Consider the following 12,505-nt stretch of genomic DNA (forward strand, 5'->3'; position numbering starts at 1 on the left):
TATTACAAGGCTAAAGGGGTCACTTTGTGTGATCTTAGAGGCCCATGTTTCATGGACTGAACACCTTTAAAGCCCAAGAAATCTAATAAGGCCCACATAGATGGATCTTGTTTCTTTCCTGGAGAAATTGGACATTAGGAGAGGAACTGCTCCTCTCATCTGGAAAGAAAGACTGGAAGAGACTAGTACTTCAGATATATACTAGATAGAACTCTTACTTTTCATATAAAACCTAAGTACTTGCCAAACAAGTGGTGGAATCAGAATGGCAAAAGAAACCCCCTGTAAACCATGGCCATCGATGACACAAGAGCACGTGAGACAATGGTTCGTTCCAAAATTTTGGACCTGTTACAAAATCAAACATTTTATAATGATTTGTAGAGAAGAAAATCCTTAGTAAAAACCTTAATCTTTCTCTTGTTTGTTCGGTACCACTTTTCGAATATTTTTACTTATTTCTTCCGTATCAAACACAATCAAAACACACACACATACGAAAGGGGTTGATGATGAGAAAACAAAGTGGTAGCAAGAAACGCATGTATGTAGTCTAATGGACCGTTGTTGGTTCTGTGCAGACGGCCAGTTGTGCCAAGCGAGTAGAAGTCGTCACTCAATTTTTTAAGCAATCAAGGATGGAGAAAAAGATGGTATACTGGCTGCAGTCTATGATTAGAAGGGAGCGGAGAGCCAAACTCAGTTTCTCTTTTTTTAGTAAGATGAAGAGCTAGTGGTGGAATCATCAGCGTCTGATATTTGTTGAGATTAAAAAAACGATTGGAATACAGTGGCAGTGTGGTGGTTAAACTTGTGAAATCGAACGACCTAACCTGGGAAGCTAACTCCAAAATATCCAAATCCTAAAAACCCAAAAGCTAGAGGGAGTAAATTTAGTAAGACCTTAAAACTTTGTGACGAATTTGTAAATGTTAATACTTTATTGTTCATAACCTAATCCATTTAAAATATGTATATATGAATACCTACCAAGCTTTACAAGCTTAATAATTTAATAAAATGAATTGTATTCTTATTTTATTTGTTTAATATTTGTTTAAAAAACCAATCTATCATTTTTTTATATGTAAAAACTAGTATGTATATCATGTAACTTGTTTATCATTGATCTACCTATTATTTATCTTAATTTGTTGTCACTTTATATTGTTTACATAAATTACAAATACTTTTTATTGGTTGTACATTTTTAGCTTATGAATATTAAATAATGAAAGACATGATTTTCAGATAACCGTTTTGGTATATGAGTCCATATTCGAAAAGTCAGATACCATAATCATGTATCCGAACTTTTCGGATATCCAATTTTGAACACCCCTAGTTAAGACCTAAAGACAACGAGATGAGTTTGTTTCATGAGATGTGGTTGCTCGCACGTAAATGTTTACCATGTACAAATATGGTTTATATGTGGTTTTAATTATTTATTGATTCAAGTTTGTTTTATGATAAATATAAATGTGTGAAAATGTTATTTGGAATTGCTTATCTACTGTGTGACTTCTTAGGATGACACATTAGTGGGTCTGGTGGGTGTTTAATAGCCGTGAGGATGACAGCTGTGTGTGATCGACGAGGATGGGAATTGAGAAGTATGAACAATTTCTTGGATATTTAAAATACTTGAGTACAATCGATGGTTGTGTCAAGAGGGAAGGGAAATGAGTCTTTGGTTCTTTCTCTGGTTAATTGATAATTCCCCTAAATTGTGTCATATCATATGATTTGTATTGGAAATGTAAGATAAAATTATTTGTTTTTTTAAGTGATAGACATCTATGTGCTACACGAACTCACTCGGCCCTAGACTTACCCATTTTGAAACATTGAATGTGTGCAACTCATGAAACTATTTAGCAAGTGGGGGTGGAAATGCCAAGGAGAATGCTTGATCTCTACAAGAGAATATAACTACTTGGAAGCACCCGAAATCACTACACCACCTCTTAGATATTTACCAAATATTCAAGTATGGAAACCAATTCTTAGAACACAATTCAAATGGGGGAGGAGGCTACAATTTAGGGCTAGATGGTTACAATATGGAATGATTCCCAGATTTAGGGGTTGTGGTGTTTAAATATGAGCTAACTTTCATTTTAGGCCCTTAGAATGTAAGAAAACGATCCCATGACCCCAATGTACGATCATGTATCATTTCTTGCACTTTAACCCCTAAAAGCTAACTTTAACCTTGCCAAAAGTAACTTAACAACCAAACATAACATATAACTAACCTTGATGATGGAGCCTCCATCCCTCCAAAAGTGTTCTTCCAAAACCCTAGCCTCCTTTGTCTTCTCTATGCCTTTTTGGTGTGTTTGGTAGCGTTCTTGGAAGAAGAGTATCATCCCTTGGAGCTTATGAAGTGATTCTTGAAGAGATCCAACAACGTGTGCATCTTCTGGACCTTTGTAGGTGTTCAAATCTCTACCTTAATGGTTTAACTTCTTAGATCTAGCATATTTTAGACCTTTTGGTCCCTTTTTACGGTTTTCGAGAAAGTAAAAAGAAGAACTTAAAATAAAGCTTGCAACTTTAAGAATCTTATGTTTCCCAAGAGTGTTTCATCTTTTAGATCTAAAGTCAAAAAGTGTTTTGGACCCATGCAATGAAACAAGATCTAATTTTTGCACTTTTCACCTAAAGTGGAGTAGGGCTTGCATGGAGTGTTTAAGTTCATAAAGTTAGGATTTTTATGGCTCATTTTTCCATGATTAATCCTTATGGAAAGTTCAAACATTGATCTTAAAGGATTAAGGACTTAATAAGGATTTGAATATGCCAATCCATCCACGGCGTGGCCAATGACTGGCCACGGTGTGGTGAGAAAATGTTTTACGACTGGTCTGTCTTTACCACGACGTGGCAAGTAGTTCCCCACGGTATGGCAGGCTCGAGGATCATGACGAATCTATTTTAGACTCTGACGTGGCAAGGGTATTTCCACGACGTGGTGGTTTGCTGAGTTAATTATTGACCATGGACTTTTGGACTAGGACTAACCTTGGGTCAAATCTTATGGTTTTAGGGCATATGTTGAGATTTGACCTTGGAATACGTGTATAGGTGGACGTTGTGCCTAGCTTTCTGTGTTGTGAGTTGTACAGGTTTCTACTTTGGCTGTGAGGTGAGTTTTCTCACATTGTTACTTTTATATTGTGTTGTCACAACTAGCAAATTAGGGTTAAGATTTCTATCTTGTACAAGATAATTTCCTTGTGTAATCTTGTAACCCTACGTTTAGTATAAATCAAAATTCAATACTATTTAAGTTTATACAACCAAGAATTGTGATTCAAATCGAAACCACTTTGTGTAAACCCAAAACTCGACCCAATAAGCCAAAATTTATCATTTTCGGCCTTAGCCCAAGTTTTCTCGGCCCAAGCCCCTATTTGGGCCAAGACTCTCTTATTGGGCCCTAATGGGCCGATAACCTCTCAAGTTGATCCTGTTGGGCCTAAAGCCTTATTTTTAGCATCAGTAGGCCGCAATTCACTATTGGACTTCCTTATTGGGCCGTGAACATCCTTCTTAGACCATAATGGCCCAAATACCTCTATTAGGTATTATTTTGGGCCGAAAACCCTCTAATGGGCCTTGTAAGGCCGAAAATCATTATTGGACCCTCTTTTGGGCCGAAAGCTTTCACATAGAATTTCTTAGGGCCGAAGACTATTCTTTGGGCACTAATGGGTCAAAAATCTCTATTGGGCCCTCTCACTAAACCGAAAATCCTTATTGGGTCAAAAATCTCTTTTGGGCTTATTATTAGACCAAAACCATTCTGTCCCGATCCAAGCCGAAAAACTCGTGCAAACCGAAAATGCTAATGGGCCTAGGGGGTTCTAGGTTACCCTTCAAAATCGAAAACCTTTCTTTTTCTCCCCTCTCCTTGGGCCGATTGGTTATTAAAAAACAAAAGAAATGGAGTAATTTAGACATGACACCTCACTATTACATGGCAAATAACCATGCTTATTAACCTACATGTATCTAGGAAAGGAGTGATTAACCAACATATAACAATGATCTTCTTTCTTCCTCTCCTCCCTTTAATCGGCCGAACCACCACCATCCCCTCTCCATTTTCACTTCAAACTTCCACTCTTATCTCATTACTCTCTCTAGTTCCCCATTGTTCCTCCAAGCATTTTAGAGATTCATCATCATCAAAAGTCGAATTCAAAGGTACTAGGTAAGTTCATGTTGAACTCCTTTGCTTTGTTCCAAGTTTATATTAAAGATCTTTCCCTTACTCTATCATAGATGGATCTTGCTTCTTTCCTGGAGAAATTAGACATTAAGAGAGAAACTGCTCCTCTCATCTGGAAAGAAAGACTGGAAGAGACTAGTACTTCAGATATCTACTAGATAGAACTCTTACTTTTCATATAAAACCCAAGTACTTGCCAAACAAGTGGTGGAATCAGAATGGCAAAAGAAACCCCCTATAAACCATGGCCATCGCTGACACAAGGCACGTGAGACAATGGTTCGTTCCAAAATTTTGGACCTGTTACAAAATCAAACATTTTATAATGATTTGCAGAGAAGAAAATCCTTAGTAAAAACCTTAATCTTTCTCTTGTTTGTTCGGTACCACTTTTCGAATATTTTTACTTATTTCTTCCGTATCAAACACAATCAAAACACACACACATACAAAAGGGGTTGATGATGAGAAAACAAAGTGGTAGCAAGAAACGCATGTATGTAGTCTAATGGACCGTTGTTGGTTCTGTGCAGACGGCCAGTTGTGCCAAGCGAGTAGAAGTCGTCACTCAATTTTTTAAGCAATCAAGGATGGAGAAAAAGATGGTATACTGGCTGCAGTCTATGATTAGAAGGGAGCGGAGAGCCAAACTCAGTTTCCCTTTTTTAGTAAGATGAAGAGCTAGTGGTGGAATCATCAGCGTCTGATATTTGTTGAGATTAAAAAAACGATTGGAATACAGTGGCAGTGTGGCGGTTAAACTTGTGAAATCGAACGACTTAACATGGGAAGCTAACTCCAAAATATCCAAATCCTAAAAACCCAAAAGCTAGAGGGAGTAAATTTAGTAAGACCTTAAAACTTTGTGACGAATTTGTAAATGTTAATACTTTATTGTTCATAACCTAATCCATTTAAAATATGTATATATGAATACCTACCAAGCTTTACAAGCTTAATAATTTAATAAAATGAATTGTATTCTTATTTTATTTGTTTAATATTTGTTTAAAAAACCAATCTATCATTTTTTTATATGTAAAAACTAGTATGTATATCATGTAACTTGTTTATCATTGATCTACCTATTATTTATCTTAATTTGTTGTCACTTTATATTGTTTACATAAATTACAAATACTTTTTATTGGTTGTATATTTTTAGCTTATGAATATTAAATAATGAAAGACATGATTTTCAGATAACCGTTTTGGTATATGAGTCCATATTCGAAAAGTCAGATACCATAATCATGTATCCGAACTTTTCGGATATCCAATTTTGAACACCCCTAGTTAAGACCTAAAGACAACGAGATGAGTTTGTTTCATGAGATGTGGTTGCTCGCACGTAAATGTTTACCATGTACAAACATGGTTTATATGTGGTTTTAATTATTTATTGATTCAAGTTTGTTTTATGATAAATAGAAATGTGTGAAAATGTTATTTGGAATTGCTTATCTACTGTGTGACTTCTTAGGATGACACATTAGTGGGTCTGGTTTGTGTTTAATAGTCGTGAGGATGACAGCTGTGTATGATGGAGCCTCCATCCCTCCAAAAGTGTTCTTCCAAAACCCTAGCCTCCTTTGTCTTCTCTAAGCCTTTTTGGTGTGTTTAGTAGCATTCTTGGAAGAAGAGTATCATCCCTTGGAGCTTATAAAGTGATTCTTGAAGAGATCCGATAACCTGTGCATCTTCTGGACCTTTGTAGGTGTTCAAATCTCTACCTTAATGGTTTAACTTCTTAGATCTAGCATATTTTAGGCCTTTTGGTCCCTTTTTACGATTTTCGAGAAAGTAAAAAGAAGAACTTAAAATAAAGCTTGCAACTTTAACAATCTTATGTTTCCCAAGAGTGTTTCATCTTTTAGATCTAAAGTCAAAAAGTGTTTTGGACCCATGCAATGAAACAAGATCTAGTTTTTGCACTTTTCACCTAAAGTGGAGTAGGGCTTGCATGGAGTGTTTAAGTTCATAAAGTTAGGATTTTTATGGCTCATCTTTCCATGATTAATCCTTATGGAAAGTTCAAACATTGATCTTAAAGGATTAAGGACTTAATAAGGATTTGAATATGCCAATCCATCCACGGCGTAGCCAATAACTGGCCACGGTGTGGTGAGAAAATGTTTTACGACTGGTCTGTCTTTACGATGACGTGGCAAGTAGTTCCCCACGGTATGGCAGGCTCGAGGATCATGACGAATCTATTTTAGACTCCGACGTGGCAAGGGTATTTCCACGACGTGGTGGTTTGCTGAGTTAATTATTGACCGTGGACTTTTGGACTAGGACTAACCTTGGGTCAAATCTTATGGTTTTAGGGCATATGTTGAGATTTTACCTTGAAATACGTGTATAGGTGGACGTTGTGCCTAGCTTTCTGTGTTGTGAGCTGTACAGGTTTCTACTTTGGCTGTGAGGTGAGTTTTCTCACATTGTTACTTTTATATTGTGTTGTCACAACTAGCAAATTAGGGTTAAGATTTCTATCTTGTACAAGATAATTTCCTTGTGTAATCTTGTAACCCTACGTTTAGTATAAATCAAAATTCAATACTATTTAAGTTTATACAACCAAGAATTGTGATTCAAATCGAAACCACTTTGTGTAAACCCAAAACTCGACCCAATAAGCCAACATTTATCATTTTCGGCCTTAGCCTAATTTTTCTCGGCCCAAGCCCCTATTTGGGCCAAGACTCTCTTATTGGGCCCTAATGGGCCGATAACCTCTCAAGTTGATCCTGTTGGGCATAAAACCTTATTTTTAGCATCAGTAGGCCGCAATTCACTATTGGACTTCCTTATTGGGCCGTGAACATCCTTCTTAGACCATAATGGCCCAAATACCTCTATTAGGTATTATTTTGGGCCGAAAACCTTCTAATGGGCCTTGTAAGGCCGAAAATCATTATTGGGCCCTCTTTTGGGCCGAAAGCTTTGACATAGAATTTCTTTGGGCCGAAGACTATTCTTTGGGCCCTAATGGGTCCAAAATCTCTATTGGGCCCTCTCACTAAACCGAAAATCCTTATTGGGTAAAATCCATTTCTTTTGGGCTTGTTATTAGACCGAAACCATTCTTGGGCCCGATCCAAGCCCAAAAACCCGTGCAAACCGAAAATGCTAATGGGCCTAGGGGGTTCTCGGTTACCCTTCAAAATCGAAAACCTTTCTTTTTCTCACCTCTCCTTGGGCCGATTGGTTATAAAAAAAACAAAAGAACTGGAGTAATTTAAACATGACACCTCACTATTACATGGTAAATAACCATGCTTATTAACCTACATGCATCTAGGAGAGGAGTGATTAACCAACATATAACAATGATCTTCTCTCTCCTTCTCCTCCCTTTAATCGGCCGAACCACCACCATTCCCTCTCCATTTTCACTTCAAACTTCCACTCTTATCTCATTACTCTCTCTAGTTCCCCATTGTTCCTCCAAGCATTTTAGAGATTCATCATCATCAAAAGTCGAATTCAAAGCTACTAGGTAAGTTCATGTTGAACTCCTTTGCTTTGTTCCAAGTTTATATTAAAGATCTTTCCCTTACTCTCTCATTTTCGTGAATATGCTCCCTAGAACACCTTTCACTCGAAAATCTTCTCAACGAAGCAAGCTAGAGCCGAAAACCTTATCCATCTTCCTCTACAACTCGAAAAAGCCCCCAAGGTAAGCTTCATACCATTTATTTTCGAGTTTTCTTTCTTTTGGGGGAGGATACAAGTCTAGTCTTGTGTAAGATCTTTGTATATTTGCATGTATTTGTGTGTATGTACGTTTATGTGTGATGAAATGTTGATATTTCATGCTTACAATCCAAGAACTCGAGATTTTGCTAAGTCTCAAGTTGTTGGAGCTTAGTTATCTTGATATGGTTTCATTTGTCTTGGTGTTTGACAAAAATGGAAACAAGTTACTAGGTGAAAAATTGATTTTCTTGATTTGTGTTAAAAATAACAAAAATATGTCCAAGAAAATGTTAAAACAAATTTTTGTCATGAAAACTTGAAATATGGAAAAATGTGGAAATATCACTCAAAATGGGCTATTTTTGACCATAATGGTAAAAATGGGCTATTTTTGACAATAATGGTAAAGATGGGCTATTTTTGACAATTATGGTAAAAATGGGCTATTTTTGACAATAATAGTAAAAATGGACTATTTTTGAACACTCCTAGTAAACTGTGTAAACTACGACAGGATTTATTGCGTGTCATATACTGCAGTCGAAAATATACACTAGTAACATTATTTATAACGTTAAATAATGGAATTCAATAATTGCGTAAATTTTGTTAAGGCTCTTGTGAGACACTCCTTCACTCGTACCTACCCATTGTACACCGTAAGTCCTATAGTTATAACCAGAGTCTCCAGGAGGGAGAGCGGGATATTGTGTATAGATCTATACGGGGTTGACACCCCAACACCTGAGCTGTTCGCTACAGCTAGACATGCCAGTCTAGGGTGAAAATTATCTTTAGAAACCGACGCCTGAAGAACGTCAAGGCAGGCGCTTTAGTCATATTAGTATGTTTGTAACGACTCACATAGAGAATAACAATATTATTTTCAAATTTTCGCAAAACATACACTCTACTCATTTTATAAAGTACAAAACTACGTGTCGTCTATTTTGCAACTAATTTCACCACTCGGGTCTTAGGATTTTAGGACCATAAATTTTCGTGTAACAGAAAATATAGGATTTTCTGGGAACACTCTATATAAATTCAAACAAGGTAAACAAAGAATACACATGCAATTATACATGATTTGAAACGAGAGTCACAAACTATTTTTACAGAAAATATTGGATTTTCTGGAAGTTTACAAACTAATACAAAGTTTTTATTACAAATATGGTTATGAATTCACCAACATTCTATGTTGACACTTTTCAAAACGACTTGTATTCTCAGGGACTCAGTAAGCAGGTTTCGCAGCTATGAATTTTTGGATAATTGTTGTATTTTTGAAATATCATACATTATGTTATTTTGGATATAATTTCATGAACAAACTCAAAGTTGTAAACATTGCATGTTGGTATCTGAATGTATGATGTTTGGTTGCTATGTCTCATTTATAATCAACTGTTATGATATTACAAGATGAAGTCACCCGCCCCCGAACGTTTCCGCTGTCCCGGTTCGGGGGTGTGACAGATTGGTATCAGAGAATTGTTTATTGTGAATTAGCATATCTAACCATACAAGATATGCAACTATAAATACAATGAGACTACAATACTCTGAACAAAAATAAAATATATGCGTGTGTGCGCATATTAGGAGTCGTGTCATAATAAGAAAATAATTACAAGTCTTTAGAAGAGTTGGACATCGCGGTTAAACCCAGGAAGTTATGTAATCGTATTGGGGATAAATATAGCTTGATCAACTATATTTATTCAAAATACGACCAACATGTGTTTGGGAGTGATCGGGGTGGACAACGAATCTAAAAGCTTGCCAACCTAATACCCAAAAGTTTTAAGGATCCGAACATAAATAATTAAAAATACTATAGGAGTATTTTGGCATTATGTGGAGTCTTCATAGTATTTTCTTATATCTCCTCTTGTACTTATATTCTCGTACAGACACTATGGCAGACGTTCTGAAACATTCCAAAAATACGGTCCAAAAGTTTCGTTTTCAAATCATTTTTAAAACCATAAATCCTCCATACTCATAAATAAAACCACGTGTCATGTATCACAAAGTATCATAATATTTGTCACATTTCAAAATCTCATATCAAAATATCAGATTAAAACTCCCAGGCTGAAGACTGTGGTATGTGCCATGCGATCATCCCGAGCCCTTCCCCTTGCTAATGGAAGTACCTGAAACCAAAACTGAAAACTGTAAGCACGAAGCTTAGTGAGTTCCCCAAACTACCACATAACATACAAATAACATGCAACTAGGAGATACGGCCCCCGCCCACTCTCATGGATATTCGGGCCCCGCCCACACTCCGCTGTCTAGGAGATTCGGGCCCCGCCCACACTCCGCTATGTAGGAGATCCAGGCCCTGCCCACACTCTGCTATCTAGGAGATTCGGGCCCTACCCACACTCCACTGTCTAGGAAATTCGGGCCTCTCCCACACTCCGCTGTCTAGGAGATTCGGGGCCCGCCCACACTCCACTACTAACATGCATACAAGTATCACACAGAAAACAAGTACATCTACCAATCAATCACATATCTATACTCAAATAGTACTATAAGCATCGGGCCCCGCCCTCTAAACTACTATAAGCTTCGGGCCCCACCCACACTTAGCCACTACATATAAGTATCGGGGCCCGCCCAACTCTAAGCTACTACATATCACTTATACGGGCCGGCCTTGGTGCCGTAGGCCCGTTCCTACTGAAGGAAACTCACCTCGCAAGACTGACTGTTGAAAACTCGAGCAAGGAATCCCTGTCTGCTGCTCCGACGACTCTCCGGCTATCAATTCCATAATAACACTTAATCAGAATCTGCAAACCTCTCTTAGGGTAAAATGACCATTTTACCCCTGGTCAAAGTCAAAGTCAAAGTCAAGGTCAGCTCCCAGTCAACCCAACTCGTCGAGTTATCTCCCAACTCGGCGAGTCCCTGAATGCTTAAACCCGTGGTCAACTGATTCAACTCGTCGAGTCCCTTAATAGACTCGTCGAGTTCTTGCTGCCATAAAAATCAGGACAACCCGCTTCGACTCGTCGAGTCCTTCCCTGGACTCGACGAGTTCCCTTGTCTGCTTGAGCCATCTCAATGGATTAAGCTCCTACCATTTAGATCTATGTTCCTTAGTTCGTTTTCTTACTGGAAAGGCCATTCTAAGGGTAAAGTTTCCAACTTTACCCGTTCATAACTCTTCTTAAAGGGTTTAGACAGAACCCTAATTCCTTTAGGACATGGATCATGTCCAAAAAGCCTTAGAATCTCAAATCCACTCATACAAACCTAGATCTAGGATTTTAACATATGATGGACACATAAAGTTCCGATCTTTCCTTCCATGCATGGTCTTTTAGGGCTAAAAAAGGCCATGAACTTGCTTATAATCTTGCATGCGGCTTCCATGGTCATAAAGTTTGCACCTTTATTCCATGGAACCCTTCCTAGATCCAATATCTGAGATATAAGCCAGTTGGGACATCCCAACCCCAAGGACCAAGGTTCTAGAACCAAAACCTTCATAAAATGGGAACAATTAGATCTAAGAGAAGAATGATCAAGTTAGAAACTTGATTACCAGAAAATGCAGTGAATGAAGTGTAGCTCCTAGATCTACTTCTTCCCCTTTAAGCCTTCTATCTTCTTCTCCTTCCACAAGCTTCAAAATGCACAATAACACTCAAAAATGGCAAGAACTAGCTCCAAATCACTCAAGGTGGATTAGGGTTTCGATAATATGGTTTGGAGGTGATGGAGGCTGGGGTGGAGGCCAAATATGATTCTTAAATAGGGTGCAAACCCTAAAGATTAGGGTTTCCTCCTGATGGACCTACTCGCCGAGTCCAGGCTCTGACTCGTCGAGTAGACCATTTAAATCCCGCGACCAAGCTGGCATCTACTCGACGAGTTAGGGCTACCAACTCGTCGAGTAGCTCTTACAAAATGAATATTTTAATAAATTAAATGCGTATCAGGAACGTGGCATTACCCTTTCACCAGCCTGGTGATCCATTTCCCCCAAACCAGGGGAATGGGGGATAGCTCGAGGAAGAACTAGAGGAGGACCCGGAAGAGTTGGAGTTTGAGGAGGAAGATATTGATGAAGACATCGAGGAGGATGAGGAGGGTGAGGGAGATGACTCGGACGCAGAGTCCGAGGTCATCGACCCACCCTACATGGCTAGGGTACCCACACATCGGATGGGCCCCAATGGCCCTATGCCCCCATGGGCACACAATATATGGAGGTGGAGCAGGCACCAGGTCTAACGTCCACCGTTTTGCATGGAGCATATATTTTACGACCTTAGCCATGGAGGGCCAGCGGACCGAGCCCTTCCTGTGATGGTCAGACGGACCAGGGATATCGGTGATCAGGCCCATGCGACCGCCAATCAGATGGACATGATGAGAGCCGCGGTGGAACGCGCGGAGAGGCAGACCCAAGACATAGTGCGAGAGTACCAGGAGCGACAGGCCGCACTAGAGGCGAGGATGTGGGTCACCGAGCGCCAACTAGCCAGACTCCAGGGCGCTTCTACTTCGTCGTCGGCACCACCAGAT

This window comes from Lactuca virosa, chromosome 8 (genome assembly GCF_052849685.1).
Source record: "Lactuca virosa cultivar CGN04683 chromosome 8, Lactuca_virosa_CGN04683_v6, whole genome shotgun sequence".
NCBI lineage: Eukaryota > Viridiplantae > Streptophyta > Magnoliopsida > Asterales > Asteraceae > Lactuca > Lactuca virosa.